This window comes from Sylvia atricapilla, chromosome 9 (genome assembly GCF_009819655.1).
Source record: "Sylvia atricapilla isolate bSylAtr1 chromosome 9, bSylAtr1.pri, whole genome shotgun sequence".
Classification (NCBI taxonomy): domain Eukaryota; kingdom Metazoa; phylum Chordata; class Aves; order Passeriformes; family Sylviidae; genus Sylvia; species Sylvia atricapilla.
The window spans coordinates 24,634,271-24,655,581 of NC_089148.1; the positions used below are offsets into that span (position 1 = coordinate 24,634,271).

The 21,311-nt window shown below is 46.3% G+C and overlaps 1 protein-coding gene across 1 annotated transcript in view; it reads left to right on the forward strand.

Annotated features, from left to right (window-relative positions):
* LRRC7 (leucine rich repeat containing 7) overlaps nt 1–21,311 on the forward strand; it is a 104,947-nt gene that overhangs the window by 22,626 nt on the left and 61,010 nt on the right.

A 21,311-nucleotide genomic window follows, 5' to 3' on the forward strand; every position in this document is an offset into this window, starting at 1 on the left:
CTTCCCAGGGATGCTCCAGGGAATCTCGAGGGGATCCAGGGACACTTCGGGAGGGGCTGGGCTGTGGCAGGAGCTGCCGGGGCTGTCACCCTCCCAAGGGACACGGTGATCTGCTGTGACACGGAGCAGATTTCCCTGCAGGCTCCGGGGACAGGCCAGGGATGGGCACAGGGATGGGAACTGGGTCAGGAGCCAGCTCTGCTCCCAGCAGGATGGAGCCGAGGCAAAGGAAAGCTGCTTTTGTGTCCTGAGCTCCCTGGGATTTAATAAAAATATGGATATTGATCTAATACCAATATCCAACTATGACAGACAAAGACTCTCTAACAGTTTGGAGTTAGAAAGTGTGTGTTTATTACATTTAAAGTTAGAAAGTGTGTGTTTATTATGTTTAAAGTTAGAAAGTGTGTGTTGATTACGTTTTATTAGAAAGTGCGTGTTTATTATGTCTGAAGTTAGGAAGTGTGTGTTTATTATGTTTGAAGTTAGAAAGTGTATGTTTATTACATTTAAAGTTAGAAAGTGTGTGTTTATCACGACGCTGGGCAGCGTGCAGGATTAGCTCCCAAATACACACCACAACTCACAGATGCTCACAGGGTCTGTTTATGGACAGGAGTGTGGAATACCCCAAACACAAATTCCTATTCATGACTCTGCTCCATGCCAGTCCCCTCTTCATATGGTAATTAGGCAAAAAGCAATTAAGGGTGTGTAGTTTGTTTTTTGAAATGGGTCCGTGGTCCTTCTTATGGGGTGGGGTCTCAAAATGATGAAGTAAGATGAGTCTTCCTCCCTTTGACTTTTTAACCTTTTAGTGTTGGTGACATCTGGATCCTGTTTTCCCAGGACTATCTGATTTATGATTGTATGGTATTCTTGGAGACTATTGATTAGTCAGAAAGCACAAACATAATTTGACAGGCCTCCTGATTTATCAGTTCCTTAAATTTGGCTTCTGTTAACAAAGGGAAGTTTGTCTATCCTACGTCAGCAATATCTAGCTCGACTAAAATCCTTAATTCTTCAAATTAATGTCTCACCTGAGCTGCTTTTCCTACCTGCTTTAGTTGGAGGGAAGGGATGGAGGCTGGGGCTTGGCATTTCTGTCACATTGTGCTGACACTAATATTAATTTGTGGTGAAGAGTAGAGAGAGAGAGAGAGTTCTTAAAAATGAATGACTGGAGAACTCCTCCTAAGATGCACACTGGCTCCTTCCCCCTCTCCCTCTGGCATTTTGTTCCACCCTAATTCATGGCATTGACAAATTTAGGGGGGTTTACTGCTGGATTTCTGTGCCAGCACTAAAAGGAAATGAATGAAATATGTCTTTGGTCTCTGATGAACAAGGATGAGACACTGAGAAGGAATTCCTGGCTCTGAGGGCGGGGAGGGGCTGGAGTAGAATTCCCAGAGAATTTCGCCTGGATCCCATGGCAGGGGTGGCACTGGATGGGCTTTAAGGTCCCTTCCAACCCACACCAGTCTGGGATTTCCATGATCCCATGAAATATTTGCTGTAGGAATTCCCTGTGGTGCTCACGGCATTGAGACAGCAGAACTCACCTGCTGTCAAATCAATTTTGATTTCTTATTATCCACCTTTCCTCCGGGGTGTGACTGGATTGGCTCAGGGACAGCACAAAGCTCCTTTTTTTTTTTTTTTTTTTTTTTTTGCAGCCCTTCTTTTTTGTCGATTTTAGGTTCTTTTCCTTTGCTTCCTGCATTTTCAAGGGAACTGCTCAGGCTGGGCCTGTGCTCAGGGTAAAAAGTGCAAATTGGAAGCTCCCAGCTCCAGCGCTGCTGCAGAGGTTTCATTCAGAGCTGCCTTTTCAAAGCAGGTGCTGACCTACTTGCTTTAAATTGGGCCCTTTTTAACTGCACTTAATTAAAATTTATTCCTTTTTTTTTTTTTTTTAAACTCACTCCGTGAAAGCCCTTTGTGCATCCCAATGGTCACTTCACCGAGAAATGGGAGTTCTGGGAATGGTGTCCAGAGAGGAAGTGGGAAAAAATTCCACTTTTCCCCTAATAAATTCTCCTATCCTGGTATTCAGAGCTGCTCGGTCGATGGCATACGGGTGCCTTTGTGATCCTGGAGGGTGCTCAGCAGCACTCACTGGGTTTTCATGCCCAAAAATAAAAAAGAGGAAACCGCCGGGAATGGTCGGGATGAATTCCCAAGGGCGGCATTGGACGCGGTGCCTGGAGAGTGCCGAATTCCGAGTGCTGTCAAGACTTTCCCTTTCGTTGGGGAAAGAAATGTCACTCTGGGTTGTGCCAGAGCGGATCCACTGGAGAAATTATTGTGGATTTGTGCTTGACAGTGGGGTCTGACCACCCAACAATTATCGTTTAATAGCTCATTTATCCCGAGGCAGCCCCGGCCATGAGAGGGAAATCCCGGGGTCTCCCAGGTCACACGTGGCCTGGATCAGCTCGGAATCGCTAATGAAACCTTCATTGAAGTGTTCCCGTCTCCAAAAGGAAGCTTTTTATCTGGTTTATTAGGCTATAAATCTACTGGGGAAAGGTTGGGTGGCAGTTAATTAAAATGCAAGCAAACAATGAGCGGGATCCGCATCTGTTCACAGGGGTTTGTTTTGGGGTTGTTATTGTTGCGTTTGGGAAGGGAGCAGATGAGATTGTTTGTTCCAAAGCCAATTAGGAAGGGACAAAATGATCAGTCAGCAGCAGGTACCGGTGTGGGAACGACCTTTCCAGAGCCTCTGATGCTGGGGAGAAACTTTTTTCCTTGGAAATAAAATCCGCGTGCTGGAGGGGAGGTTGTTTAGTCAAAGCCTGAGGCGGTTTTGGAGCTTTTTTGAACTTTGTTTTGCGAGGTTTTCAGTTTTCCTGATCACAGAACGGGCTGGGCTGGGAGGGACATTAAGGATCATCCAGTTCTTCTTTCCTACATCCTCCACAATCCCAGACTGCTCCAAACTCCAATGTCCAACCTGGCCTTGGACACTTCCAGGGATCCAGGAGCAGCCACAGCTGCTCTGGGAATTCCAGAGATTTCCTCAAACCCTCCCAAGGAGGAATTCCTGCCCCAAAACCCATCCATCCCTCACCACACCTCCTGCTCTGCTCCATTCCATGGCTCCACCTCTCCAGGAAGATCCAGCTCTGGCTTCCAACTCCTTTGTTCTTGACATTGTGGAGACAAAGAAGAAAATGCTTCTGGAACCAGAAGGATTTGTCACCCAGCAGTTCCTGTGCAGGTGACAAAGGTGACCCAAGCAGCCAGGGCTGCTTAGAAATGCTCATCCCTGTTTTATTTCTGGAGAGGGTTCCATGATTTCAGCTCTTTGCCTTCGGATCCTCAGGCACCAAATGCAGGAAGAAAAGCATTTCCAGCACAGGGAAGTGACCCAATGAACCCCATCTTTAGTGTCTCAGGATTTTCAGGACTTGGGACTTCCTGAGCAGCATCTCCCAGGCTGTTTTAAAGGGAGTAGAACTGCACAAATAATACCTCAAAAATTCCTTACCTTGTCGAGGTTTGAGGCTGGACAGCAAATTCCGAAATGAGGCTCTCTCACTGGGAAACGTCAGAATTGAGTTTCATGTCTTTTTCTGTGAAATAGATTGATTTTTGCTCTAATTAGCCCATTACTTGTCACTAGAAGGTCCCCAGTAACATCTGAGATTATTTGACACGACATATGGATGGCATTGATCTCAAAATCAAAATATTATCTTTATTTCATTTCCTTCCTAACAAGCACAAATTGCTACATCTTTTTCTGGTCAGAATTCCTCCTGTTTTGTTCTAATGAAACATCTTGACAGTTTGAGTCAGAAAATATGGGATACCTTGGGAGTAAAAGGGAGGAAGAGCTGTTTTCATTCGTGTAGAAATGTTATCGCAGTCTCACACATGGGTGTTAAAAACATCTGCTCCTCTAATTAGTTCACTGAGTATTTCATTTTTCTGCATGGCTTGGGAGGCTCAGACACGTCGTGCTGGGCTCCCTTACAACTGAAATAACAGAAAATCAGCTCAGCCCAGGCCTAGACAAAGGCTCTGCTCTGGTACTGTGCTCAAAACACTGAAATTCTGGTTTGAAACAGCAGTTCTGGGGTGCGTGGCCTCAAACAAAAACCGTGAAAGCGTTAAAGGAAAAAGGCTTTGAGCAGAGATGGTTCAAATGTTCTGTGTGGTGACACTTAAAGGCATCTGAGGGACTAATTAGTGCTTAATTTGGGCTTGTTTTTGTGTGCAGAGCTTGGGGAACACATCCACATGGCTGTTGAATGTGAAGTGAGGTTTCGTTGTTGGGATGAAGGTTCAGAGTCCATTATGGGAAGGTTTGCTTCCCTTTTTTTCCTTTCCTAGGTTGTGTCCAATTGCCTGGGACCCAAACTGCAGCCTGCTGGGATGGGGGGCTTTGGATTGATCCTGCTTTTCCTTGGGACAGACTCAGCCTCTGCGTGATTTCTGTGTCTTTAAGGATGGCAGGGACCCTGCATCCCTCCAGGCTGGAAATTGAGGTGGAACATGTGGGAAATTCACATAAAACATTGGAAATTCGCATGGAACGTATAGGAAATTATTCACGTGGAACTCGTGGCAAATTCACATGGAATATGTAGGAAATTCACCTACAACATGTTTTAAAGACAACAAAAGTGGCAGAGTTGAAGAATTCCCAGGCAGTTGAGGCTGACCAGACCTCCTGCCACCTCTGGGAGTCACCTGGAGCAGGTTGGCCAGGCGCATCTCCAGCTGGGTGTGGATTTCCCCATGGACAGAGAATCCAGAATCTCCTGGGATAACCTGGAGCTCTACTGGAGCCACACTAAAGGAGTATTTTCCTGTGTTCAGCTGGAATCCCAGCCAACTGGAATTCCAACACTGGCCCTTCCCAGGGTTCATTCCATACCTGTGTGGCACTGGGAGCCTAAAACTGGCCCCAGCTCTCCAAGGCCTCACCTCCTGTGGCTCGTGAAAAAGCTGGGAGCTACCAGTTATACAAAAAAGGAGAGCAAACCAATTAAATCTGCCTAAATATGAGGAGGGAGGGATGATTTGGAATGACAGTGTTTGGCTGTTCCACGTTGATATGGAAGTGGACTTTTAGGAGGATGTGTTTGTGTACTCCTGTGGCTCGTGGAAAAGCCGGGAGCTACCAATTATACAAATAAGGAGAGCAAACCAATTAAATATGGTTAAATACAAGGAGGAGGTGATTTGGAATGACAATGTTTGGCTGTTCCACGTTGACGTGGAAGTGGACTTTTAGGAGGATGTGTTTGTGTATTCCTGCCAGGAGACGTTTCCATGCCAAACTCCAGCCCTGATTTCACCAGGGTGCTCAGAGCTGGGATTTGGGCTGTGACTCATCTTCAGTCACGGCAGAGCCTGACGTTCCCGTTTGGAAAGGGCAAAATCTGCACTCCAAGGGGGAGTTGGGCCCGTTTGGGTTTTGTATTGGAATATTTCAGAACTGGAGGAGGAGGGAATATTCTGTTTGTCTCCCCCTTATCTCCGATAAAATCCCAGTCTCATGAAGTCATGGGTTGTGCCAGGCTGACGTGGTTTTTTCTAGGATTGAAAACCAGGCCAGATTATTTTGTAGGTGCATCAACATCCTTTTAAAAGCATTGGAGCAGCTCCTTGTGCACCAAGACAGGAAATCCGTGGGATAAACTGGGCTGCTGCCCCATGGGCATAAACCAGGAGAAAATATTTGCTGCCCTTTGTGAAAACACAAGGGGAATTGCAGAATCATGGAATGGCTTGGGGTGGAAGGGACCTTAGAGCCCATCCAGCTCTACCCCTGCTGTGGGCACAAATTCCACTCCAAACCCTGTCCAGGCTGGCTTTAAGAACATTTTTGTGCCTCACTTCAGCCCTTGCAGAGCTGCCAGGTTTTGGCTTTGTCTCTGTAAACTGACGGCTCCTCTTAAGAAAAATTCCCTAAAAGCAAAAAAATTAACTCAGGAAAATGTCACGAAAAAGACTTGTTCTAAACCAGGAGGAACTTCTTTTCTCTGGCAGACTGACATCTCCTATAATCATCTTCTAAATCCAGAAGACAGGTTCTTTGTCAGCTAAATAATCGCTCCTTTGCTCTCATGGGAAGTGACAAAGTGAAATCCTTCCCTCAGAATTCCGTCTGTTCCAAGTGGATGCTCACACACCTCGCAGCCCTGGTTCAGCAGCTCCCATCTCATCTCAGGCTCTGCCACACTTTCAGCTTCTCCCTCTTTTGCTGTTTATTTATTTGTATTTTTGACTCAGCGCGACTCACCAGGAATTAAATTTTAATAGTCCAGGGTCAGCAGTGGCAGCTCTAATTCCAACACCGAGAGCTTGCATGGATTAAATTCCATCCCAGCTCTGCTCTGTGCAGCTGAGGGGGCGCTGAAGGTGGGGCTGGATGGAGTTTGGATCAACCTGGGATAGTGGAACGTTGGCAGGGATGGGACTGGGTGAGTTTAGGATCCCTTCCATCCCAAACCCTTCCATGATCCCAGGAGAGCTGTCAGGTGTCACTGTCAGGGACACAAAAGAACAAGGAGGCAGCAGAAAGGTCAGCAGGAAAGTTCTGATCCTTATTTCTCTGACTCCATCTTATAAACACTTTGAGAATAGGACCAAAGATTGGCTACACAGGAGCCACCTCTTCAGCCTCGTTGGTGAACATCTCCATCCTTCATCTTTCTCCTCCCAGAGGAGGAATACATAAACCAAATAGATAAGTTCCAAAAATAGCCATCGTTTTCTTGAAGCTACGTGAGAATAAAGAACAAACAATGAAAAGCAGCAGAACCTGGGGGGACAGTCAGGTTCCTTTGACTCCCAGGCACAAGGTTTCCTTCCATGGGGATAAACACGGTGAGGAACTGGAGTGGGATTCCATTTTCCAGCCTCTGTTCCCCACTTTCCACTGGAATATTTCCCTCCATCGTCCCAGACACAGAACTGGCAGCTGTGACAATTTTTTTTCCTCTTGTCTCTTTCCAAATCCTTTCCATTCCTCTGCATTCCCAGCAAGTTGCCAGGTGTAAATAATTCGGGAATTTCTGTCCCCACCTTCCAAAGAGCTGAGGGGGTCAGCAGGGAAGTGCCACAGAACATGGAGGTCTGGATGGGGTCAGTAGAGCTGGGACATGATCAAGGGAATTTATGGAATTTTATTGTTCATCTCTGCCTGAATATGGGATTAATCCACAACAGCAGAGGATTAAACCAGGAGAAATGTGCTGGAAATGACTTGAATCAAAAATAATTTAAGTGAAACATTCTGTCTTATTTTGAATTTTGCTTGAATTTGACTGAACTAATTTTTTTCTGGCTGTGTGAGATCAGCGTTCCACCAAACACATTCTCCCTTTTCAGAAGATTCCTCCAGTTTAAAAAGTGGGCTTTTTTCAAGCAAAAGCACTTCCAGCCTGGTTTTGGCAGCTGTCAATAACCAATCGTTGGAATCCCAAAGTATTTCCTTAAAATAATTCACCTGCTGGTTGAGCAGGATGTAACCTGTGAGCCTCTGAACCACAAATTTCGTGACTAATGGGATTAAATTTCATGACAACAGCCCTGAATTTCACAGCACAGGAAGGCAACAAATGTAAAATACGCACAGAACTGTAATTTATTTTTTCCTTTCTTTGTTTCAAACTTGGATTTGGAGAGTGAGAACTCCAGAATGTGCTGTAAATAGATGTTAAAAACGAGGTTTAAACCCAGCAAACGTTCGAGGCTGGAAGTTGTCAGGTTCCTGAGCAGGGAACAAGCTGGTTAAAACACAGTTTTCATCTCTTTTTATAGAGCCAGCATTCTAAAATACTCTGTAACTATGGTTGCTGCTGCCTTTCTGTGCCATTTGTGCTGAGCAGAAGAATGGGGGTATTTTTTACACCTTGGGGGAGAAGGGGAATGTTGTTACTCCAGGGAAATTTTCTGTGCTGAAAGGAGAGAGCAACGTGAACTCTGCCCTGCCTTAAATCCATGGCCACTGGGCTGGACTTGGGGAAGGAAACCTGTGGATGACCCAGATCCTTGGGGAAGGTGAGGAGCAGCACAGGTTGTGCTCCAGCTCTTTTTTAAGGCCAGCCTTTTGATGCTCATCCTGCAGAGGGTCTCAGCTTCCTCAGACTCTGCTATCCGCCACTGGAAAATGAGATTTTTGGGGGTTTTTTTTCCTGTTGTTTAGTCACAATTCCCAGTGCTGCTCATTGTGCCTGTTCCCTTGGTTTTTTCCTGTGCCCTGCTGGGGAGGGTCATCTGTCCTCTCTGCCACCCTCTCAAATGACAGAGAAGCCTTTTCCTGCCTCTCTTTATTTATATATATATATATATATACACACATATGAATGTTTTCCCCTTTCTGTTAGGGTTAAACCTCCCGAAAATGGAAATAACGGGATTTTAGAACATTTGCTGACACAGCCCCAGAGGGAAGATCCTGCCAGGTTCTGGTGACTTTGTGACAGTTTCTAGTGCTCCTCCTGAACTTCCACATTCCGCTGGACTTGTCTCCATCCCGTGCATTCCATCCCTATAAATGAGCCCTCTGGCAGAGGAGAAGGAGGAATAAATAAATATCCTCTGGATATTTATAAATAAAAAAATAAAGAAATAAAGAAATTAAGAAATGAAGAAATGAAGAAATAAAGAAATGAAGAAATAAAGAAATAAAGAAATAAAAAATAAAGAAATAATGAAATAAAGAAATATATATATGCATATATATATATATGCATATATATATATATGTATATATTTATACATCCAGGCCAGTTATTAATAGCACAGTGCTCCAAAGGACTGGAGGCCTCCAAGAGCATTCCAGGAGGAGCAGGAACCCTGGGGCTGGGGAGCTCAGGTGAGGGGTGAGGTGGGTGGCACTCAGGAGTTACCCAGGTGAGCCCCTCGCTGTGCCCTTCCCACTGCTCCCTCGGTTTATTCCCTGGGAACAGCCACGCCAGGCACTGGGATGTTGTTCATCCTCCTGATGCCATCTGTTTTCCTGGGTGGGAGGGAAGGAGGCATGGGATCCACTCCAAGCTGTTCCAAATGTTTCTCCCTGGTTGAGGCTGAGGTTCAGATGTTCATGTGCAGCTCCCGAGGCCACTTCTGATGCTGATGGATCCAACGGAGCTAGGATCACCCCTGGGTGGGCATGGAAAGCTCTGGGGGTCACTGCTGCATCCAGGGGCAGTGGAGGTGTCCCTGACTCCCTGTGCAGCATTCCCGGGGTGTTCTGTCCCTGAGCTGTCCCTGACTCCCTGTGCAGCATTCCCGGGGTGTTCTGTCCCTGAGCTGTCCCTGACTCCCTGTGCAGAATTCCTGGGGTGTTCTGTCCCTGAGCTGTCCCCGAATTCCTGTGCAGAATTCCTGATGTGTTCTGGCACTATGGATCCCCAGCTTTTGTCCAGGTTTTTTTTTTCCAGCCCTATCCCACCTCTTTTCTCTGTTCCCACATCTGCTCTCTGATCATCTACTGCTGATTTTTCATTCCTTTCTTTGGATTCTCTCATGTCCCACCCCAAATTCTCTTTATTTTCCTTCCACTCAAACAGTGGCCAGAGCCCTGATCTTATTCTCTCTCTTTTTCTGATCCCTGTCCTCGTTTTCTGATCCCTGTATTTTTTTTCCCCGTAGGCAGCTGACACTGAGCACAGTGAGATTCTTTTTTTAAATTTTCTTTCCCGCTTTGTAGTTTTCTGCCTTTAAATCAGTGACTCTCACACAAAGCCGAGCCTGGGCAACTGAAAGGATCTTTCTGGATGTTTTTCCCTGGGTTTTTTTTTTTTTGGTTTTTTTTTTTTTTTTTCAGTGGCTCCTGCAGGAGAGTTTTCTCCAAGTGCATCCCTTGAGTGACAACACTGGAAAACTGTCAGAGGCTGGGAATTGTGGGGATTGAAATCCCTGCAGCACTTACAGCTCAATCCCAAAATCCTGAAATGCTTTGGGGTGGAGGGACCTTAAATCCCATTCCATGGGCAGGGACACCTTCCACCAGCCCAGGCTGCTCCTGGGACATTCCCAGGGATGGAGCAGCCACATTCCCCTCATGGATCCTGACTCCCCCAGGCAATGGATGGCTGTAAAATAAATCCATTTTTAGGAAAAATCCTTTCCTTTCTCCTAAATCAAGTCCTGGTAGAGTGAGTTTGTCTTTTTAAGGCCGTGGAGGGATCGAGTTTTTATTTTGCCGTTGGAGAACTCAGAGAAGGGATGAGTTTAATTAAATATTAACAGAATCCTCTCTGAGTTGTAAGAGCTCACTACGTGTAGTAAATCAGTAAATTCAGGGTTGTCTTGGAATCACCCAGCTCCGAGGACTTTAATGGGCATAATTCAGTGTATTTGGGGTTGGGTTTATTGGTTCTTGGAGGTGACATCCCCACAGGAGCTCATTCCACTCCCTCCTCCAGGTCTCCCAGAGAGAATTCACCTGGAATGAAAAGTGACAAATTACCAACCTGTTAGAAATGCTTCAATAGAAGCGAGCATAAAACAGATTAAAAATACAGATAATGTAATCAGAGAATAAATAAAGTGTTTTGGCAACAGCCAGAGAAAATAGTCAAATGCCAAGGAGAGCTGGAGGAGGGATTGGGGACCTGGTGCTGCTGTGGGGACATCCACCCACATTTTTATTTCCCATCATTATCAGCAGAAAGGTGGCTGGGATAATTGAAATGGAAATAAAGCCATGGCATCGTCGGCTGCCCAATGAATTTAGAAAAGCTTCAGCCAAAGGCTCGGCTCCTCTGCTCACACCGGGGGAATGACAAACAGGGATAGCTCAGTTTGGTTCTGGGGGAAAGAGCTGGGAAATATGAGCTTGGTGCACTTCAAAAACCCGAGTTAAATCTTTATAAAATGCACCTGCTTGAGGGTTTTGCTCAGGAACAGGTGAAAATTTAATGTTGCCAATTCCTGTCAGGATTAACCTGAGTTTTGGGATTTGGAGGATATTGTAACAACATCCCAAGTTTTGCTGGGAATGGTGTGTCTGTAATTCCAGGCACATCTGGGCACAACCCTCCAGATTTATTTGGACTATTGATGGCTTGGCTTTGGTTTGTAGCTGTCCAAACAATTCAATATTTAATACCTGCTACAGAAAATGTCCATAAAATCCTCATTCAGCCCAGGATGGGAAATTCCCTCTTTCCCTTCCCTCTGCATTGCAGCTCCATGCCTCTGGGCCAGACTTGAACTCTTTTTCTGGAGTCACCAGAGCGGGTTGTAAATGGAAATTTGGTGGTTATTTATAAGTTGCTGCCAAAACCCACAAGCCCAGAGGCTCTGGGTGCCCAAATCCAGCTAAGGCTGAATCCAGCAGGTGGGTGGATGGTAAATTTATCCCAAGGTTTTGTCCATGTTTTTTTTTTAATCTGGCTCCAGGCTGTGGCTCTGGACATCCAGCACTTGTTGGGATTGCTCTGGGGAGGATTCTCAGCCTGAACTATATGAGCTGAGACAAGGAAAATCCTTCTGTTTTGTTGGAAAGCTTAGGACAAGCGAGGGAAATAGTAAAAAAAAAATAAAATAAATAAATCCCAAAGCAAATTGTTGTGGCTGAATGAAAAGGATTTTTAGCATTTTCACTGTGCCAAAGTCTTCCAGAGCTGCTCTGTCCACACCTGCAATTCCCAAAGCTCTGCTGTTCCCTTCCCTTAGGAATTTTTATTTCTTTAATTTCTCTTTTTTCTTCCCAGAGTGGAACAATTTGGTGCAGTTCTGGTGGCTGATCCCAGTTTACAACGCGAGCGACAAAATTCTCTGGAGAAAGTCATTGCTAAAGATTGCATAATTGGGCATTAAAGTTCTGATTATACTTTCCAAACTCGGGGACTTTGTTAAAAAACCTGACATTCCCAAGCACTGAATCTCAGTGTTTGACAGCTCAGCTGTGAGAGGCTTTTTTTACAGAACATTTGTACCAGAAGAACAGCATGTTAATTGCCTAAAAAAAATAAAAAAAAAAAAAACTGGGACAGATTAATCATGGAGCAGGATAGTTGGGAGGATGTAGTTCTAGAGCCCTCTGGTGATGGATTTCCTCATGGAAAAGGCTTTGGATGGGGCTGGAGTGGCCATCCCTGGAGGTGGCACTCGGTGACAAGGGCACGGCTTGGACTCGATGATCCTGGAGGGCTTTTCCAGCCTCACTGGGATTCTCCAGCCATCCAAGCAGACATCCTGCTTTTCCATGCTGTCCCTGGACATTCCTGCCCTTCTCCTGCTCCGTGAACCCCTGATACTGGAGGGGAAATGTTGGAGTGAGCTCCGTGTGCAGCGTTTGGCCCGAGCTGAAAACTGGGTTTGGAGAAGGAGTTTTACAGCCACAAACTGCTCAAAAATCATTCTTGATTTTTGCTTTGCTGTTAGAAGCAGCAGCTGGGTTTGTGTCACACAATAAAATCGTGGGATCCATCTCCTGAGTGGGAAGGGACCCACTGGGATCATCCAAGTCCAGCTCCTGGCCGTGCACAGGTCTGGTCTATTGTTCTGCAGGACATTGGAAGCTGAGAGAGTTCTGGTTCTTTGTTTTCTCAGGTTTCTGAAGCCAAGGCTTGCTGGCACAATCATTTCTTTGGGAAAGGGAGGAGGTGCCCTGGAATCTCCCATTTTCCTGTATAAGGGCAGCTGGTTTAGGGGTGACTCCAATGGCAGCATGAGAAGGGTTGGGAACTTTATATTTCAAGATCCAGGTGAGAAGAGGATTTAATTTCAGCCAGAGAGTCCGTGCTGAATTCTGAGTTCTGAATTCTGAATTTTAAATTCTGAGTTCTGAATTCTGAATTTTGAATTCTGAGTTCAGAATTCTGAGTTCTGAATTTTGAATTCTAAGTTCTGAATTTTCAGTCCTGAATTCTGAATTCTGAGTTTTGAATTCTGAGTTCTGAATTCTGAGTTCTGCATCTTGCATAGCCAGGAAAGGGATGGAATAACAGGACAAAGAGGAAGTGGTTGACAGCAAAAGGTTTTGTGCTATTTGTGTCAAAATACAAGGAGTTGAGTGAGCAAGGAAAAGTTTTTAGTTGGGAATGAGCAACGGGGAGAACTAAATCCATGTTTGTGCAGGTCAGTGGAATGTTTCTGCAGGAATTCCTAGAAAAGAGGGGAACTCCATAGCAAAGAAAGGACAATTCCATAGGTCAGAAAGGCAGGAAATAATTGTGGTGGTGCAGAATTTTAAACCCAGCTGAAGAGATTTTGGGGAGATGAGGGAAGGGGAGGGGTCTGGAGCTTGGAATGGGATGTGTGGAGGAAGGGAATCAGGGAGCTTTGGGATGGGAAAGGAGAGAGAAGATGGCTCAGGTGAGATGTTATTGCTGGGGAGTAACAAAGGGCAGAGAAGGTTAAAGAAGGTAAATGAAAGCTGGGAAATCACGGGAATATCCATGAGAATGGCACTTTGTGGGACAGAACCTCTCAGGGCACAGTTGGAGTGGTGGAAGTTGGCAGAAAACCGGGTGTGGGATCAGAGCTGGAGCTTTGGGTGGTTCAAAAAGCCGGGTTTTTGTTCAGCAAGGAAAAGGTTCTGTGGCTGGAGGGGAGGAACATTTCTCACACTGAGGGAGGCACACGTTTTCCCAGGCACTTTGCTGTGTGCATTCCAGAGGTTTGGGAAGTGCAGGAATGAACTTCATCCCCGGTTTGGACCTTCAGTAATATCTGCTCCAGTGGGAATATCCCATGGGAGAGGGGCAGCAGGGACAGGGAGGGAAATGTCCCTCATCCCTTGGGACAGGAGAGACCCAAAGGGGCTGGAGAGCGTCCAGGGCAGGGAATGGAGCTGGGAAAGGTCTGGAGAATCCCTGAGGGAGCTGGAAAGGGGCTCAGCCTGGAGAAAAGGAGCTCATGGGGGGACCTTGTGGCTCTGCACAACTCCCTGCCAGGAGGGGACAGCCGGGGGAGATTTGGGATCTGCTCCCAGGGAACAGGGACAGGAGGAGAGGGAACGGCCTCAGGCTGGGCCAGGGGAGGCTCAGGGTGGACATCAGCAGGAATTTCCCCATGGAAAGGGAGCTCAGGGATTGGCAGTGCCCAGGGAGGTTTGGAATGCCCATGGCTGGAAGTGCTCAAGGAATGTCTGGATGTGGCACTTGGGGACCTGCCCAGCCCTGCTGGGTGACAGCAAAACTTTTAAAGATCTTTTCCAGCCTTAACAATTCCAGGATCCTGTGATTCCACAGCTGTGCCAGAGGATCAGTTCTCACTGATCAGAATTGTCACTTTGAGCTCAAACTCCCTGTTCTGGCTGCAGCCTGTGGCTCCCAGTCCCCTCCCTGGCACTGCCACCCTGCCAGCTCTGCAGAATGTCCCCACTGTAGGCGACTCCGCGGATGGCTGGGACAAGGAATTCTGCCCACCTGGGTATTCTAGAACATGTGGGTTTATTGCAGGGCCGTGGGTAAAAGGGCCTTGCCTTCAGCCACCAGCCTGGGCTGGAGGGAATCCCAAAGAGAGAGGGAGAGAGAACAGCAGGTGAGAGCTGAGAGAGAAGGGAGAGAGAGAGCAAAGGGCAGGGGGAGAGAGCAGGAGAGAGCGAGAGCAGGGGGAAGAGGAAGGGTGAGAGACTTAAGAGTTAAGAGGAGAGGTAAGAGAGTTAAGAGAGTGAGGTCTTTGTTACAATCCATTATATCTCCTTCTGTGATGAATATTCTAATTTACAGTGACCAACCAACACAAGACACAAAATCCTACAGAATCTACATACAGCCTGTAAGAACTACTACATCACCATACTGTGTTATATTTTAAACTCTAAAAGCTACTCTTTAGACTTCTGTGTTGCTGCATTGACCTTTGGGTCCCTTAGCCAGCAGATAGGTGTTGTTCAATCAAAAGGGATTCTCCTTCAGCAAGACCATTGTTTTCAGGTTCTATAGGAACCAAGACTCAGTGTCCTACAACTCAAAGTCAGCTTTCATTTCTATTTCGATTACAGGTTTCATATTTTCAGAATCTTTTGCTAAGCAATCATATTTATAAGGTTTCCCTGATTCATCTTCCCCAACACCCCACCTTTCCTGCTTCCATTCTGTTTAGTAATTATGATTAAACTGATTAAAGTGTGGGGAATAATGCAGCTGGATTGTGACAGAAACCACTGGAAAGCAACTGGGGATCCTGGAGGGTCCTGTGAGGAAGAAACCCAGAAGTTCTGTTGTTCCTATTTAAATCCCAATTTGTTCCCGTGGCGCCTTCAGCAGGTAAATGATGTTTTTTCCCTGCTGTTCCTTTGGAGAGCACTTCCAGCCATTGCTCCATAAAGCGTCAAATAAAGCCCATTTCATCCCGAATTTCACAGCACATAATCTCCTAAACGGGAGGATTACTTCACATAAAAGCTGCGACACATCAAAGATCCGAGCAGAAATGTAAATTCCCTGATCTCCAGACAGCACACTTCCCCAAGAAATGTCTCGTGTTTGTTGGGATTCTCTCCTGCTGAAATGTCTGCAGGGTGAGCTGTCAGAGTGATTGGAATTTCCAGCAATTAGCAGCACAATGATTAATTTTCGACGTGTGCCGCTAATTGTGCAACAAATCGCTGGAATTTTGTCACTTCTATAAAAAGAATCCGGGGATTTCCTTGAGGTTGTGCAAGCATTGTCTGTAGGGAGAGCAGGACACAGATTTTTGATAACCAAACCAACCCCAACAGCTGCTTTTGCTGTCACTAAAATCTCTTTGCAGTTGGAGTCGTCATCATTTGGGATTATCCAAAAATCATTTACTCAGAAAAGCTCCTTTAGGAAGGAATTTCAGGGAAGGAAACTGGGAATTTCAAGGCAAGGCCAATAGTTACCTTTGGGATCCGTGAATATCTTATCAGAAAAGATAAATACTTCCCTTTATATCCCAAAGGTGTAAGGTCTGGGCATTCAAAACTGGTACTTTTTTTGAAATAATTCTTCAATTTCGCTTTTTCTGCATTTTCCCAGCTCTCAAGGTGTTCAGAGACCTCCCAGGACTTGCCAGGGAAATTTCCCCTCATTAATATTCCCGGGAGACAAAAGCTGAAATCTGATTTTTCATGCTTAGTTATTTTTATTTGAGGATTAGCCAAATCTGAATGTGAACCTGAACGCCGACCATTGTAATGGGGGCACAATGAAGAGAATTCAATTATCAGCATTAAGTGGCATTTCTGGGGGAGATATGCTGCTTATCTGGGAATTTCTGGGCAGGAAAACAATGGAGATAATATTGCACCCCTCTCTCTCTTTGATAAGACCAATTCCCCTTTGGAAGCTTCCTAATAATTCTGTTATTGTGACTTCAGAGCCACAGCTCCTTAATCTTCCAGGAAGGTTAATGAAGATTATTACCAATGGTTTGTACAACCTGAATAAATCCCGAATTTCTCATTTCCAATTAAGAACAGAACAGTGACATTCCTGCCTCCCTCACCTGCCTCGGGGGGGGTGGGGGGGGGGGGGTGGGGGGGGGGTGTTGGGGAAGTTTGGGAGAAAATTCTTCTAAACAGAGGGAGGGAAAGTGTAAGTGGGATAAAATGGAGCAATTTCCAGTGGAGAATCCCAGGATTCCTGGGGCTGGAAAAATCCTTCCAAGGTCATTGAGTCCAACCTGTGACTGATCCCCTTGGATGGTTTTTTGGGACATCAAAGCTCATCCCATTCCGTTCCTGCCATGGTAGAGGCAATTTTCACTGTCCCAGGCTTCTCCAGCCTGGCCTTGGGCACTTCCAGAGATCCAGGGGCAGCCACAGCTGCTCTGGGAATTCTATTCGAGCCCCTCCTCATCCTCCCAGGGTGGAATTCTTTCCCAATATCCCATCCATCCTCACCCTCTGTAGATGAAAAGCCTTTCCCTGTGTCCTGTCCCCCTTGCTCCATCCTTCTGCTCATCCCAGTGCCTCCTCTGGGCTCCTTCCAGCAGCTCCCTGTGCTGGGCCAGGGCTGGGGCAGCTCTGCAGGTGAGGTCTCACCTGGGCACAGGATCCAGGCTTGGAATGCTCCTTTCCCATGAAAATGAAGCAGGTTTTTCAGGGGGAGCAGCGCTGCTGTTCAGGCAGAGATTGAGCAGATTCCACCTCATCAAAGGCCTTTTCCGAGTTGGGGAAACAAACGGGGAGGAAACTCAAAGCAGCAGCCAGGGCTGGTGTCAGAGCCTGTGTGAGCACAACTCCCGTGTCAGGAGTGTGGGATTACAGCTGGAGACAAAACGTTTGGGATAAGGAACCCGAGGTGGAGGCAGTGAGAGTTACACAACTCCCAGAGCAGAGAAACAACCTGCTAAAAAACTCCCAGCCTTCGTGCAAAGCTGGTGCCCACAGAGCTGCAGCTCAGGGAAAGGTGAGCAGCGGATTCGAAACCCAAAATCTGGGTGAGGAGGTGGCAGAGCTGTGGGAAGGTTCCACGTGGTTGTAAATGCAGAGAGAAAACCTTCCTCCGTTCCTTCAAAGCTCTGAATTATTAAGGGGGTTGTGTTTCTGATTGGAACGTGGGGATGGAAATGAAGATGCCTCGGAGAGCTTTGAAGTTCCCTAATTATTGCAGTGACCCAGACTGCAACTGGACACCGTGGAAATCAGCCAGGCAGCCCACAGAATTAATTAAAGGGAAGAAAGGAAATAAAAGTGGATGTCTGGCCAGTGCCAGGAGAATATCCGTGGGGAAAAGGCAGAAGGAAAATTGAGGGTTGTTTTCTTTTTTAATTCCAACCTTAAGATCAGCTTTGTTCCGTTTCTTATGTGTAGTCGCTGTTGTCAAATCTGGTTTTGGCAGAGAAAATGTAAATTCTGGGGTATTGGAACAAACTGGGAAATTCCAGGGTAGCTGCTCAGCTACCCTGGAATACCTGCCAGGAATCCTGGAAAATGCTCCAGAAGGAGCGTCTGCTTCCCAAACGAGTCTTTGATGGGATTTGGGGATGTGCTTTAAAGAAGGAGAAGTTTAGATTGGATTCTTTATTGGAGATTCAGATGGGACACTGGGAAGGAATTCCATATTAATGGTGTTGATTGTGCTGGTAATAAGAGAAAAGAGGAGCAGGAAAACCATCCCTTGTGTGAGATCTGTGACAAAGGAAGCACCACGGAGAATTCCCTGCTGCTCTGGAAACAAGCCAGAGATTATTTGAAAATAATTAATCAGGAAATAATCCCTGTTTTCTGAACCCTCTGGCAAGTATTTTATTGCTCATTCCAGCCCATCCACACTTCCAAGGTCTTGATTTGCAGCATTCCTCAGGAACTTTCCAGCTCTGCCAGATCCCTGCCACTGGGATTTCTTGGAGTTTTCTGAATGAAATTGGAGGAGCAGGAGGGGTTTGACGTTTGCTGCCAGCTCAGGTGGGTCCCTGAGAACCCAGAACCTGCTGCCTGTGCCCCTGGTTGGATTTTGGCTTTGGTTCTTCGCTGTGGCACTGCAACAACTCCCAGAGATACCCACGCTTCCCTGAAAGTGTTCCACGGAAAAACTTGTGTGGGAGAAAAATTAAAACCGTCATTAATGTGTCCTGCAAAGCAGCAAATTAAAAATTGATTTCTGCTGACTCCTGAAGCTTTTTTGTAGCAGCGTTTTCAGCATCCTGTTCTTGACTCTTCGGGAGATCCCAGAATTCCAGAATGGTTGGGTTTGGAAGGGATCTTAAATTCCAAATCATCCCACCCTTGCCACGGGCAGGGACCTTCCAGCAGCCCAAATTGCTCCAGCCTGGAAATAATCGCTCCAGCCTTGGACACTTCCAGGGATCCAGGAGCAGCCACAGCTGCTCTGGGAATCCCAGAGATTTCCTCAAACCCTCCCAAGGAGGAATTCCTGCCCCAAAACCCATCCATCCCTCACCACACCTCCTGCTCTGCTCCATTCCATGGCTCCACCTCTCCAGGAAGATCCAGCTCTGGCTTCCAACTCCTTTATTCCTGACACTGTGGAGACACAGAAGAAAATGCTCCTGGAACCAGGAGGATTTGTCACCCAGCAGTTCCTGTGCAGGTGACAAAGGTGACCCAAGCAGCCAGGGCTGCTTAGAAATGCTCATCCCTGTTTTTTTTTCCTGGAGAGGGTTCCGTGATTTCAGCTCTTTGCCTTTGGATCCACAGGCACCAAATGCAGGAAGAAAAGCATTTCCAGCACAGGGAAGTGACCCAATGAACCCCATCTTTAGTGTCTCAGGATTTTCAGGACTTGGGACTTCCTGAGCAGCATCTCCCAGGCTGCTCCAACCTGGCCTTGGACATTTCCAGGGATCCAGGGGCAGCCACAGCTTCTCTGGGAATTCCATCCCACCCTCCCAGGGAGGAATTCCTTCCCAATATCCCAATATCCCTCCCATCCCTGCCCTCTGGATGCATCTGCTCATATGCAAGCCCACTGCAGAGGATAAACCTTTTGAGATGAAAAAAGAAAAAAGTTCTGTCCTTCATCCTGTTGTTCCACGATTTTTGGAATGTTTGTTGAGATGTTTCACCCCATCAATGGACCAGCTGGGTGAAGCTGCAGCAGTTTTCTCTGTCTTTCCAGCAGGTGAGGGAAATGTCTTCTCCTGTGAGTCCTGATGAGCAGGGATTAGTGTTTTCCTGCACAAAAGATCCGTGAATTGAGAAGGGATTGTATTTTATTGTAGTTGATTCCCATAAAGCTCCTGTTTGCCTCAGATGAAGGAGTTTCTTTATAAGACAATCAGCTGCAGGAGCTGATAATGAGCTGCTTGCTGGAGCTGAAAAGGAGCAGGTTATTTTCTGCTGCTTTCCTCATTTTGTCTGTCTTTATTCAAGAAATAATCTGATTTTCGAGCTCTTTTGGAGGGCCTGCTCTTCCTTGTGTGCTGTGTGACATGGGGCAGTGACCTCAGGACTCAGCTGTGGGGAATTTTAGTTGTTTAATGGGGAAAAGCACCAAGCCCTGGTGTTTCCAGGGGAGTGGAAAAAGGGATGAGGAATCCCTTGCAGAGATTAAAGAATGGATGGAGCTGCTGTGTCCCTGACTCAGCTCACTCAGGGGGTGGCTCCTGCACGGATCCTTCTCCATGAGCAATCCTCAGCACCGAGGAAAGGATCCTGAACATCAGGAGACAACAAAATGTAGGGAAAGGAAAGTGTAATTGCCAAAGCTGGAATCAGTCCAGTGTAGGAATTAATAATGCTGAAATTAATAAAAGGTTTAATTACCACGAGCCCACAAGGTGTGAAATTCTACTTCCAATCATGGCCCAGGTCCTTCCATTCTAACTTTATTTTGCTTTATTTGGACTAATTTAGTGGGTTGGTTTTTTTTTTTTTTCCTAAATATAACTCAAAAACCTTGGAAGTGGTTTGGAAAATGGGAGTTGAAGGTTGAGCCCTCCTTGCCCTTGTGGTAAAAACATTCCAGGCCAGCCTGGTTTATCCAAAATGCTGAAGTAACTCTTCAAGGTGTCCAGGATGGATTTTAGGGACTGCTTCACCTGTTCCAAATCTGCTTTTGGGGTGTTGCCAAAGTGTTTTTGTTCCAAGGAGTAGGGCCCTGAGTAAAGTTCCTCACTGAGTGAGGGAGGGTCTGCATCACTGGGGCTGAGGGTGGGAGAAATTTGGGAAAACTTCCTGGATGTGTATTTTAGCGCAAGAGAAGGAATGGATTTTGCTAAACCTTTTAGCTAAATTTTAGCAAAATCCGCTCAGCTTTGCTGAATTTCCCCTCCTGGAGCTTCCAGCAGAGCGTGGAGGCATGGGAGGAGCAGGAATGGTTTGGGATTGCTCTGGAGCCTAGGATTCCATTCCTGCTCTCCTCAGCTGCTGCAGGAGCCCATGAGGAGCTCTGCTGCTGGGGGGAATCCAGGGAAAACTCCCATTTCCCACAGGAATCAGACACAACTCTGATTCACTCCAATTCATCCATTTGATAACAGTCCAGTTCATCCAAATGATTACAAATTCCTCGGTGCTCATCTGCAGGAGTTGTTGAAACACTAATTTGGGTTTCCTTTGGGTAGTCCCGTTAATCGTTTGGCATCTTGTTCTAATTACCTCTCCTACAGTCCCCTGAAGTGACCACGGTGGGAAATGGATTTGTAGAAATGGATTTGTAGAGGGTTCTCAAAGCCTGGCAGAAGGCTCACACAGTCTCTGTGTGCAAACTCGGAGATAAGAAATGCTGATTTGGAAATGCCATGGGATAGGACAGACGTTGCTGAGAGAGAAATGGAACTGGAAACAATTTTAAAATGATGGCCTTGCAAATCAGACTGGATATTTTTGAGAAATAAAACCCTGAAAGGTGCATTGTAGCAGGACCCATGAGGGGTGATTTTAGGTGATTGGCTTTAAACATTTGCAGCATTGAGTGGCAAAAGCTGATAGGCCAAAAAACGTTTATAAT